The sequence below is a fragment of the Kogia breviceps genome, chromosome 18, assembly GCF_026419965.1.
Source record: "Kogia breviceps isolate mKogBre1 chromosome 18, mKogBre1 haplotype 1, whole genome shotgun sequence".
Lineage (NCBI taxonomy): Eukaryota > Metazoa > Chordata > Mammalia > Artiodactyla > Physeteridae > Kogia > Kogia breviceps.
Genome location: NC_081327.1, coordinates 25,470,275 through 25,483,151, shown reverse-complemented (window position 1 = coordinate 25,483,151; position 12,877 = coordinate 25,470,275). Strand labels below are relative to the sequence as shown.

Here is a 12,877-nt window from a genome sequence, read left to right as displayed (position 1 = left end):
GGAGCCCTCAGCAGGAGGCGGCAGCTGTCAGGCCAGGCTCCTGACTCCAGTGACTTCATGGAAATTGGAAGCTTTAAGCTGGAACCATTTTCAAGAAGTAAAAAATAAAACAAGCACCAAAAGCCTGCATTAGAAGCCTGGCAATACAACTTATGGAGGCAGGGAGTAAATGCCTCCCTAATGAGCAATTAGAAGCAAGAGCGGCCTGGCAGGGAGCCACGTCCTGGCTCCACCACTCACACAAGGCCCTGAGCCTCAGTTTCCCCACTGGGATCATGGGGTGCTCAGTGGTGAGGCAGGAGACTAGGAGGGACTGGGAAGCAGGGCGCACAGACCTCCCAAAACAGAGGGGCAAAGCACCTCCTGGTCCTCAGGGAGCCCTCTGAGCGTGTGACATGGGGACCTGGGATCATCTTCTACCTTTTATCCCGACAGTAAACCCTACTGTTTAGTAACAAAGTACAGAACGGAGCCCAATTTTCCCAGCTGACACGTCCTGCCCTCCCCAGGTCTCCCTTCCAGCTCTTTCCTCAGAGGAAGCAGACTCTTCTCTGCTGACCTGCTGCACCCCGAGGCCCAGCCACCCGGCACCTGACACCTCACCCCTCATACCAACTGCGAGGTTCCAGCAGGCAGGACCTGTGCACACAGGCTGACGCACCCAGGATCACTATTTAAACACTGACTGTGTGCTGGGCACCATGCACAGCCTCACGAGGAGGTCCTGCTATTATGCCCATTCTACAGAAGAGAAAACTGAGACTCAGGCTACTCACTTGCCCAAGCACACACAGCTTAAAAAAAAAAAAAAAAAAAAAAAAGGCAGAGCCAGGATTCAAACTCAGGTCTCTCTGACTCTATGGCCTAGGCTCTCTCAACCACTCACGTCATGACCCTCCCCAGGAGCAAAGAAGGCTTTCCCTGGAGACAGGCTGATCCAAATCCCACTACGCCCTCCTTGGCAGGTGCCCTCGTCCAAGATCTCCAAGCCCTGGCACTCGGTGCTCCCAAACCTGCCAGCGAAACTCCCCCAAAGGAGGGGCAACTGTGGGCTTTCTCAGCATCAGGCAGGGAAGACTGGTTTCTGTTCGCTCAAGGTGCCAGGCACAAAGCACAGCCCAACCCTCTCCTGTTCCACTCAGCAGCACCCGCCCTCCTCCCTGTGGGCAGGACTCCTCTCTGGAGCTGGGGACACAAGCGTGACTTGGACACAGCGTGCCCACCACCAATGACATGGCACAAAAGATCTGGGAGAAGCATCCGTGAAGGCAAGATTTGTGGTCCAGAGCTCAGGGGAGAGAGACCTCACCCACCTGGGGGAGGTTCACGGCCTCCCTGAAGGAAGGGACCCAAGAGAGGGTGTCCCAGGCCCGGGAGATGGTCCAGCCAATCCCTGACTGGTGCATGGGAGCAATAGGCTGTAGAGGTGGCAAGAAGGAATAAAACTGCAGCAAAAACAAGGCAGACACAGTTGGCAGTCGGCCAAGAGACAAATAACGCTGAGCTCTGAGCACATAGTTTGGCCCCGTTTGACAAACCCAGATGTCAATCCCTTTCCCCTTGGGAAGAAACCCCACAGCACCCCAGCGTGTTTCAAACTCCAGGCAGATTTCTGAGAGGGAGTGTGAGCACGGAAGCCATGGATACTACAGTCACGACACCCCAGAGCAGCCCGAGAGGGGTCTGAGCAAGCAGGCCTGGCGATTCACCCCCAACCCAGTCCCCTGTCCCATGAATGTGCGATGAAGAGGCTGAGAGCTCTGCAGTCAGAGCCCCCATCAAGTGACCTTGGCCAAGCTACATGATCTTGGCCGCTCAAGGAGCCCATCTGTAAAGTCAGGACATCATTATCCAGCTCCTTGGGAGGCTGTGAGGGTTAGTGAGAAATGTGTATAAGGCCCACAGTAAGTGCTCAGTTATAGCTGAAGACAAGGGAGGCTGGACAGAGGGTGCTCTCTCAGTTTTAAACCCTAGATCCTGGCTCTACTGTACGGCTGTCTTGTTCAAAGAACTTCCATGGCTTCACGGTACCTCCTGAGTCAAGTCCTGGCTCCTCCTCTTGAGCCTCCACACCTGGCCCAGTTCGTCTTTCCATCCTGATCTCCTTTGACCCCATGATCCAGCTGCCTCACCCTGCCGCGCCTTGGCTCAAGCCTTTCTGTCACCAGGAATGGTTAAAATGCTACTCATCCCGCCAAGACAAGTACAAATGACACCTCTTTCAGGAAGCAAGGCCCCATCATCACCTCCTCTGGGCCACAGTGCCACAGGACTCTCCTTAGAGGACATACACTGTTACCTTCCTTCTGTAGCATCCATTTCCACTTCTAGTAACAGCTCCCTATTCCTATGGAGAACTAAATGGAAAAAGAAGATGCTCTCATTTCACTAGGCTGGGAGGATATGAGCTGGAAGCTGCTGGGCTCATCTATGCCACAGTGGTAGCCAGCCTCCAATAACCCCTGCCTCCTGGTGTTCACGCCCTTGTATGGTGTCCTCCCACATTACCTGGGCAACCAACAAAATATGCAGAAATCACATGTTTGACTTCTGAAGTCATGAAAAATACTGTGGCTTCCACCTTGCTGCCTCTTGGATTACTCCCTCTGGGGGAAGCTAGCCAATGTGTCATGAGACACTCAAGCAGCCCTGTGGTGAGGGACTGAGGCCTCCTGCCCACAGCCAGCACCAACCTGCCATCCATGTGACTCAGTCACCTCGGAAGCAGATCCTCCAGTCCCCGTCAAGACTGGACTGATGCACTCTCACTGTAGCATCCCTACCTGATCAGAAGTGACAGAGGGGCACCTCTTCTCTTCGAGCAGCCCCACCCATCCCCAGTACCAGGCACTTAAGAGGCCTTCATGACATTTCTGCCAAACTGATCTGCACCCAGAATCTCCTAACAAGAACATAAAGCAGAAACACAGAACCCACTCTGTGCAGACAGCAGCACTCCCCCTGCCTGGGAGGACAGAGCAGTCTGGCTCAGTACTGGTGTCAGGTCAGCTGGCCCCACTCCTCCAGGCCCCCAGCTCTTCCATGCTCTGGGCCAGGAGATCCCCAAGGAGACAAACCTCACCGAGGCAGGCACAGCCTTGTGGCCCCGTCACTCACCCTCCTCCCAGAATGATTTTTCACACTGGGGGGGTGGGGTGCATTCCAATGCAGTGACTCACCTCTGGCCCCTCTGCCATCACCTCTTCCCAGTCGACTGCAAACTCGGGGATGTGCTAGGATCCCTTCCTTCCCCAGGCTGGGAACATATGGAGATGCTCTGGCTCACTCCTTCAGTCCAGAGGAGAAGGTCATGCAACCAGTTACAAGTTATAGGATGGAACAAAGGCCTTCACTCCTAATCAGTGGTGGTCCTAAGGGGTGACCTGGGGTGAGATACAAAGCCACTCCAAAAAAACACATGTGTGTTAATAAGTAAACAGCATCTTTGCAACCAAATTCAGATCCCTTAGCCACTGCCCCTCCTAGCAGAAATCTAAATAGCTGCTGCTTGTCTCAGAATGCCAGACAAGGAAAAATGAACAACCCTGCATCATGTTGGTGGTACAGCCTGCCAGAGGGCAGGGGGCTGGCTCCAATGACCCCCATGGGCCCAGCCTCTGCCAGGCCTCGGGGATAGGGCTTTGGAGAAGGAAAGGGGCAGCCCAGGTCACAGTGTGTTGAGTAACTGCAGAGAATCCTAAAAGAACAGATGTGAAAGCAACTGCCCGGCCAACCAAAAGTCCTTATTTCCTTTGAAAACCTTGGCAGCTGAGCTACACCAGCGGCCGCCTGTCCTTCTCCACACCCAGTCTGGTGTGAACTACTGATGGACAGGGAGGAAGACCATGACCCTCCCTACAGATCCTGAGAAGGAGGTTATGGAGGTGCCACGAGGTGAAAACAGACCTTTCATTCAACAATATCACAGATGTACATATATTTTTTTACACACAGGAAAATCCGGAAAAATATGCTCCAAATCTTAGGAGTTATCGCTAGGTGATAAAATTTAGCACCGTTTTAATTGCATATTTTCTTGTTTATGCCTGTTTTCCAATTTTCTCTAATGAAAATATACCTCCCATGTAATTAAAAGATAACAGGGGAAAGCAACTACTATGAAGAAAAAGCAGGAATCAGGAAAAACAATGGCCTGAGACTGGAAGGTCTCCACCCAATGCCAAACTCAGCACCACTTGTAACCAAGTGAAAATGGAAAGTTTTTATGATAATTTAAAATATTACTACCTTAGGGACTTCCCTGGTGGTCCAGTGGTAAAGAATCCGCCTTCCAGTGCAGGGGACACAGGTTTGATCCCTGGTCAGGGAACTAAGATTCCACATGCCGGGAGGCAACTAAGCCCGCGTGCCACAACGAAGAGCCCGTGCCGCAACGGAAACATCCTGCATGCCGCAGCTAAAGATCCAACGCAGCCAAAAAAAGAAAGAAAGAAAAAAAAAAAAAACCTACTACCCTAAAGCCACTGAAGATCACAAAAAGAGATTAAATCAGACAACGTGAGCCTCCCAGTAGAAGTCTGCAACCCCATTTCCAATGTGCTCTTGTGTGGAAAAAAAGTCAAAACTAAATTAGATCAAGGCTCCAGATACAACTACCAATCTATAGGAGGTTCGGTGGATAAAAAACACATTAAGCATTATAGGAAGCAAAAAAAAAAAAAAAAATGGCACAAGAGAGAGTGAATGAATATCGATCATACAGATGAAAGAAGACTTGAGAAATATATCAACCAATCTCACTACATAGACCTCATTTGGATGCTGATTTTAAAAAACTAAAATTATATATATATATATAAATTTTTTTTGACATTTACGAAACAATTGGAAATTTGAACACAATACACTGCATGGATAGCTATAATCTTAAAGAATATTGCTAAGTTTTAGGTGTGGTAATAATACTCTGGGGTTTTTGTTTTGTTTTGTTTTGTTTTTCTACTCCTTCTCCTTTAGGAATAGTTCCTCGGTATTGCAGGTTCAGTTCCAGATCACTGCAATAAAGCAAATATTGCAATAAAATAAGTCACACAAATTATTTTGGTTTCCTAGTGCATATAAATGTTATGCTTACACTATACTGTAGTCTATTAAGTGTGCAATACCATTATGTCTAAAAAATGTACATACCTTAATTTTAAAAGACTTTATTGCTAAAAAATGCTAAAGATCATCTGACAAGGCAAGATGGCCACAAGCCTCCAATTTATAAAAAAAAAAAAAAAACACAACACGTGCAAAGCACAATAAAACGACGACGTATGCCTGTACTACAATTTCTACAGATGAAGTGATATGAGGTCTGAAGGAGGGAAGTGTGTGGGAGGAGAGATGACTCCAGGCTGGCCAAGAGCTAGCAACCGTGGCATCTAGGGGATGGGTATATGGGGGTGGACATGCTATTCTGTCTTCCTTTGTGGGTGTTTAATTTTTCCATAATGAAATGTTGAAACACTGTCACTGTAAGAGCTCTGGCATCTGTTGTCTCATTTGAGTCTCACTTGGTGAAGGCGACCTGTTCGGCCCCTTCCTACAGATGAGGAATGCCCCCCACCCTGCCCCCAGGGAGTCTCAGAGCCAGTAACACAGAATCAGCCTCAGCCCCGCTCCCGACTGGGAGGGGTGGATGCACTCTCAGCCTGAACCCTGAGCAGGGCAGAGACGCCCCCAGGCCCCTTCTGCGGAAGCACAGGAGGCTGCAGAGCTGCAGGCTCCACAGTCATGTACTAGCCTGGAGCAGCGGCCACCTTCTCCTTTGCCTCCACCTCCACCCAACTCCCGCACAGGAGCTTAAAAGCTTTCAGTACCAGCCTGGGCGGCGGCATCTTAACCCCTCTTTTGGCAAAGCCCTCCGGTGGGAGCCCCTCCCCGTCGCATCCTCTGACCGCAAAGCAGTTTACCGGGGGAGTGGGGCACCCAGGACCTCCACGCCTGCAGACACGGCCCAACCACAAACCTGCATCCAGTCTGCAGTGCCACAAACCCTACAGAAAATAATCCCTAGTGTGTACAAAGACTTACTTATGGGCTACTTAGCGCAGTGAGCTAACTGCAGAAATACTGGAAGAAACCCTAAATGTCCAGCAATAGGGGACAGAGAAAATCAACCTGGGCTCCTAGTATACCAAATGCTGGAGCGGGCCTGATATGTGTCTGAGAACTCCAGCAACTCCACTCCCAAAGCCTGGGGGCAAGCAGGACAGACACAGTAAGAAATGTTGTGATGCTCATTTTTTTTTCTTGTCATACGTTTAAAAAAAAAAAAAAAAAAAAACCAAAAACAAGAAATCGTCTGGAAAGACGTACACCAATACACTAATAGGTTACATTAATGGGTACAGATTCTGGTTTTTCTCCCCACTTTACTGCTTAGGTTTTCTGCTTTTTTAGTAATAAGTGTGAACTATTTGGGTAATTAACACAAGATTCAAGCCATCTGAAAATAAAAAATGAGCTGACCTTCTCCTCCTCCCCAGGAATGCTGCTCAGTCTTGGCCCAGGGGCAGAAGTTGCCTGGCTGTGGGACTTCTCAAGGCCACACGGCCTCTCTGAGCCTCAGCTTCCCTATCTGTCAGACACCAAATCCACCAAGTGAGCTCTTCCCACCTCCTCGCAGAGCCTGTTCCCTCCTCTGTGACATGGGTACAGTAAGGCACACCCACAGGGCCACATAAACAACACCTGCCTAGCCTCCCTTCCCCCCCGACCTGTGGACTGGTGCCCTCATGTCCAGCCTTTGCTCATTCCTCTACCTCTTGGGCACCTGGTGACCCTACACCCAGCGTGGTGGGGAACCAGGGGCGTCAGAGGCCAAACGTGGAATGAAACAACCCCCATGACCACACCCCCAGGTCCCCAGCTGCTCGAGGCTGACATGCTAGCCCCCCCAGTCCTCTGACCACCCTCCAGGAAGGTGGTATAGCCCCGATTTACAAAGAAAGAACCAGAGACTCAGAGAAAAGAAATAACCGCCCACCTACGTATACCAAACCAAGATGAAGACTGCAGCCTGGAGGCCCTGTTCTGTGAGTTCCTCCTACACCCTCCTCATGGGATATCAGCAAACCACCCTGTACCCTTTCTGAAGAGCCAGACGCACTGCTTAGGGCTGAGGGCAGGAGCAAGGCAAGACGATGAACATGGTAGGACACACCAGGCTGGAGCCACAAAACTTCCAGCTCCTCCTCCTCCTCCTCCTCCCCCCCTGCAGCCCCCCAGCCCCTCTCCACACAGCTGGTAGGTGCTCAAGTATAGGTTGAGCAAAGGAGGTGCAATGCTGCACCCTCTGGCTGGAGGAGCAGGTGGGCGGAGGGGAGAACCCAAGGTGGGGCATCAGGAGGGAAGGGGAGAACCCAAGCCTTGGCCTGGCACCCTGGGATCAGGGGTACAGTGGCACTCTCCCAGGAGCGCAAACTCAGAGGCCCCAGAGATCAGACGGGACATCGACCAGTGATGCTGGCTGGCTGGCTGGGGACTCGGGTAAACTGGAGGCCCAAAGCTCTGTGTAATGAGAAGCTGCTGCCGAACTTCAGCCAGTAGCTGCCACAAAGGAATGTGGCCAGTGTTGCAAGCCTTATGAGTTATCAAAGGAAATCAGAACTCTGGGTTTTTACAGAAACAGACTCACAGACATGGAAAACAAACTCATGGTTACCAAAGAGGAAAGGGTGGGGGGGTGGATAAACTAGGGGTATGCGATTAACAGGTACACACTACTGTATATAAAATAAACAACAAGGATTTATTGCATAGCGCAAGGAACTATATTCAATATTTTGTAATCATCTATAATGAAAATAATCTGAAAAATATGTATTTTTTAGATTTTTATATATATATAATTACATATATATAACTGAATATACATACATTACATATATATAACTGAAAAAAAAAGAAATCTGGGGTTTTTTTACATAAAATCTCATGGTTGCAGATTCTGACAATTAATCCAAAATAAATTTTAAGCAATTCTCCTATCAGTGCTCTGGACTCACTGCTGTGTGGCCCTGAGCAAACCACTTAACCTCTTTGGGCTTCAACTGTCATCTGTAAAGTAGAAAAATAACACAGGGTATTGTGACAGTGAAGTAAGACAAAGACAAAGATGTATACTTTGTCCATATTAATGATAACAAAAGCAACACTAACAGCTAATGTTCAGGGAGTGCCAGGCACTGTTCTAAGTAACATCAGTTAATGTCATTTCATTCATACTATTAGATAGGCATTTTTTTAAACTATGTACTTTGAAACAGTTTCAAACTTTCAGAAAAGTTAGATGAAAACTACAAAGAACTCTCCTATACTTTAATTCATATTTGCCTATTTGCACCATTTTGTCTCACTTTTTTTTTTTTTTTTTTTTTTTTTTTTTGTGGTATGCGGGCCTCTCACTGTTGTGGCCTCTCCCGTTGCGGAGCACAGGCTCCGGACGCGCAGGCCTAGCGGCCATGGCTCACGGGCTTAGTTGCTCCGCGGCATGTGGGATCTTCCCGGACCAGGGCACGAACCCGTGTCTCCTGCATCGGCAGGCGGATTCTCAACCACTGCGCCACCAGGGAAGCCCTGTCTCACTTTCTTTATTATCTATCTATACATATGCTTCTCTTTAACATTTGAGAGTGGTTTGCTTATATGGTGAGCCTCTACCCCTAAATACTTCAGTGCATGTTTCTTAAGAACAAGGACCAATATAGTTATCAGGTCATTTAATACTGATACACTACTTTAATCTATAGTCCATATCCAGTTTCATCAGCTGTCCTAATAATGCTCCTTATGTAATTCTTTTCAGCCCAGGTTCACATAACTGCATTTGGTTGTCACGTCACTTTGGTCTCTTTTAATCTGGAACTGTTCCTGGCTTTTAAGATAAGTAGCCTTATTCTGTCTCCATTTTATAGATAAGAAACTGAAGCTCAGAGAGGTTGAAGCACCTGCCCAAAGTCACACAGCTAGGAAATGTTGAGCTTGGACTCAAGCACAAGAGGTTCCCTCCAGAGCCTGTGTTCTCGTCCTCCAGGCATAAAAGCTTGCAAATAATAGCCTTTGTTGTTAATAACTGAAAACAGTGGCTCCCTCTGCAAACAGGTGGATGGCTGATCATAGCCACCTCACTCAGCAGGTGGTCGTTAACTGAAGGGGTGGCCTCCTGTGCACACACTGGCTGGACCTCCTGCTGCCAGCTCCCCACACTTGGCAATGGCTCTGGCCCAAGGCCCACCACCCCACCCTGTGGGGCCCCATTTAGCTCCCTCTATACAAGCTGGGCGGTGGAGAGCTGGAGGGCACCACAGCTCCCACCTTGCTTTTTCCCCCTCTTAAAGTGACAGTCCAGGTACAAATGCCCACGTCCCAAAATCAGAGCAAGGCAAATACCCCAGGGACAGAGCCTGAAGTCAAAAGGGCCCTCAGGCCATGTCCCTGACCCACAGAGCACCAGCCTGAAGGGGACCCCTGAGGTCAGCTGTCCAAGAGGGGGCTGAGCACATCCTAAGACACATGACAGAGTTGCACTGGAGAGAAGGGTTTATAGGAAGAAGGAATAGCAAGAACAAGGGCTGGAGATGGGAGTGGAGCTCTCGCAGCAAGGACTCAGGACTCCAGCCTGTGTTACATGCAGCCTGTGTTACGTGCAAAGAGGACCAGGAGGCTGTGGGCTGATCCCACAAACTCAGCTTCCTCAGGGAGGACCCACATGGATGTGGACTTGTCCACTCTTCTCTGGCCAAAGTCCCTACCCCCAATTCCAACCTAGGCCGGGCAGCATCAGCTTAAAAAACCACTCTCTTTGGTTCCCAGATGGGTGTGGCTCAGGGCCTGGAAGCTGCCACCAACCTTGCCTCCATCACCTCTAGCTCTTGCCCACCCACCAGCTAGGCCCCATCAGATAGCTCTCCAACAGTTGGTCGTGAGCCACAAATACCAGCAGACTCGCAGTGCGAGAGGTAACACTGTCAACAAGAAGTTTGCAACTTCTGCCTGAGTTCCAGGCCATTCTGGAGACTAATTTGTGCTGAAATATCTCAAAATCCTGGGACCTTCCCTTTGGATGTCCTATTAAATTCGGAAGTTTACCGACCTCACCTGCAAACCCAATTCCAAGTTTCAGAAGCAGAACAGCTCTTGAAAATTTTCCAGAACAAACAAAAACGGAATAGTTTTGCTTTTCTTCTTCATTGTAGACAATTTTGAAAATACAGAAAGCATGAAGAAATAAGAAAATGACCTATCGACAAACTCTCCCAAAGATATCACAATGAAGACCCCTCCATCCATCCTTCTAGTGCACAGACTGGCCTGCCTGCTCTGTGAGCCTCTCTCTAGAGAGGTGTTTGGGGTCAAGGTGCAACCACTCTGTCGCCCCTATTGGCAGGATGCAGGGACCACGCGTAACTCGCTTTTCTGCCTCCTACTAGGGCAGGCCAGTCGAGGCTCCCTTGCTGGAGTTAGCCACGGAGGCAACATAAGCCATTATCCCCCCATTAGCAGTCCCTTTGAGCCCAGCTGCAGAGGAAGGGGACCCAAGAGGTGAGGTCAGCAGCAAAGTCCAGAGCATCTCCTGGTAAGGAGGAGGAACAGGAGGAAGAGAGAGGTGGGCAGGTAGGTGGGCAGGCAATGTGTTGTACCCTTGAGGGGGATTTACTGGGCTCACTTAAGACTGCCTGCTGGGGTGGAATCAGGCTCCCAATGGGTACTTAGTCAGACTCCACCAGAACCAGGCCAGAACAGGATGGGAAGACCCGAAGGCCAGGCCCTAGTCCCCACTCCAGGTCTAACTTGCTATATATAAGACCTTCAAGGACTTCACCTTTCCCACCCATAAATGATGCTCATTATTCTGGCCCTAATTCACAGGATCAAACGGTACAAGAGGGACATGCCATGGCTTTGTAAGCCATCTGGCCTCCGAAATTGGAACTCTCCCACCTCTTCCTGCCTTCCTCCATAAAAGGCCCCAAAGCAACCGCTCTCAAAAGCCCAAGGGCATCGAGGGCTGAGGAAAAAGACCCAGCCTCTGAGGATCCCAAACATTCAGCATTGGGGGAGGCAGCTCCAAAAGTCACCCTGTGGACCCAACTCCATGCCCCAGACCCAGCTGGCCACTCCTGTGGGGCTTCCTCACTACACTGGGGGCCCGCCCCCATAGCTCCAGGTCCACAGCGGGACACGCTCACCTCTCCTAGGAGGGCACCTGCCCACGTGTGAAAGCGGTGATTGATTGAATGCCAGAGGCCCTCATCTCTGAGCCCAAAGCCCCAGCCTGCCAAGTGCCCTCAGCCTCACGCCCTGAGACCACTGCAGTCCTGCTGGTCATTCATTCGTTCATTCATTCATTCATGCTTCTGTTGACCATCATCCTGGACCAGGTCTGAAGAGGCTTCAGCAAGCAATGAGGGCCCTGAACCTAAGGCCAGTCCAGATCTGGCCATTCCAGGCACAGGCTAACCACCAAGGGCACCTGTGGTCCTCACCTTCAAGGCTCTACTTCTAGTGAAAGGGCCCAAGCTCTCATTTTCCAGCTCTGGCTCTGGGACTCAGAAAGAACATGAATTCTTCACCTTTGAGGAAGGAGACCCAAGATATGCACCAGGAGAGCGAACGACTCCAGCCCACACTGAGAAAGGCTCCATCATCTCACCTCCAACCAGGGATGGTTACCATGCCGTTTGCGTAGAAGGGTAGGTTCCGGGAGTGTCCCAGCGGGGAACGCAAGCCAAAGCAAATGCCTCACCGGCTCTCCCATCTACACACCGCCCCGCTTAACTGGTGAGGCGTCCTGCTCCCTGTGGCTGTGACTGGACTGCTTCCAACCCCAGGCCGTAGTCCTGCCCTTACCTGAGCCGTCTCCCTTTGAGTTATTTTTTACTTTAAACAGACCATATTGACCCTCCTGGGGCCCCTGCCTTGCCTGAGTCTGAGAAACCTGAAAAACCAGCCCCTCTTTTTACCATCATAAGCCAATGGGCGTTCCAACAGAGTGGTCGGCGCGTGCCAGACCCAGGGGGGACGCAGAGCCATGTCCCTCAGTGAGGTCTCAGTCTTGTCATCCGGAAAGTGGGGTTGGGCCCCAGTTCCTGCGCTGAGGTCCTACGTGGGAAACGTCTCCCCCGCAGTGCCTGAGCGAGGGGGCATCTGAGAAGACCCACCCCAAGCTTGGGCCAGAGAAAGAGCAAGACCGGGGAACGGGGCGAGGGCGGCTCCGCGGGGCGGGGGAAGCGGGGAGTCGGCCGACCCCGCGCCTCTCCCCGGTTCCCGAGGCCCGGGAAGGCAGGCCAAGCGAGGGGCCCGGCTGTAGCCGCCCCCGCCCACACCCACACCCACCCCTCCGCCCGGGTGCTGCCTGGCGGGCGAGCAACGAGGAAGCGGCAGACGCCCCCCACGCCGACACCCTGGCACGCGGGGGTCCAAGGACCCGGCCGGCGGGCGCGTCGCCAGGCCCCGAGCCGCGCCGCGCGCCCCCTAGGCCCGGCCCGCCCGCCGCTCCTTCCCCCGCCAGGGCCGTCCGGACAGCGCTCACCTGCCGCCGCCGCCGCCGCCGCCGCCCCGCTCCTGCGCCGGCCGTCTCCGTCTCCGTCTCCGCCGCCGCCGCCGCCGCCCGAGTGGGCGCGCCGCCGCGGGCGGGATCGGGCTGTGCGGGCGGGGGCGGCGGAGAGGCCGCAGGCGCCCCCCGCTGGCCGCCCGGCCCAGCCCGGAGCTCCGGCACCCGGGACCCGCGGCCGGGAGGGAGGGCGGCCCCGACGCCCCGGCCCCCATTCGGGCGCCACGTGCCGCCACCCTGCTTGGTTTTCACCAGAAACGCTGAAAACGCACTAGCATCCCACAGCCGCAGCCCGCCTTCCCACGTGGGTGT

At 51.9% G+C, this 12,877-nt stretch overlaps 1 protein-coding gene across 2 annotated transcripts in view; it reads right to left on the bottom strand.

Annotated features, from left to right (window-relative positions):
- Positions 1 to 12,605, bottom strand: part of ADCY7 (adenylate cyclase 7) — a 60,677-nt gene extending 48,072 nt beyond the window's left edge. Inside the window, exon 1 of one of the 2 annotated variants that reach the window (XM_067020333.1) lies at positions 12,545 to 12,605. The gene's annotated coding sequence lies outside the window, so the exon portion shown is untranslated. Of the gene's footprint in view, positions 1 to 3,179; positions 3,258 to 12,544 lie in introns of those variants that run through there. The other variant, XM_067020334.1, reaches the window with a different exon arrangement.
- Between the last annotated feature and the right edge of the window lie 272 nt (positions 12,606 to 12,877).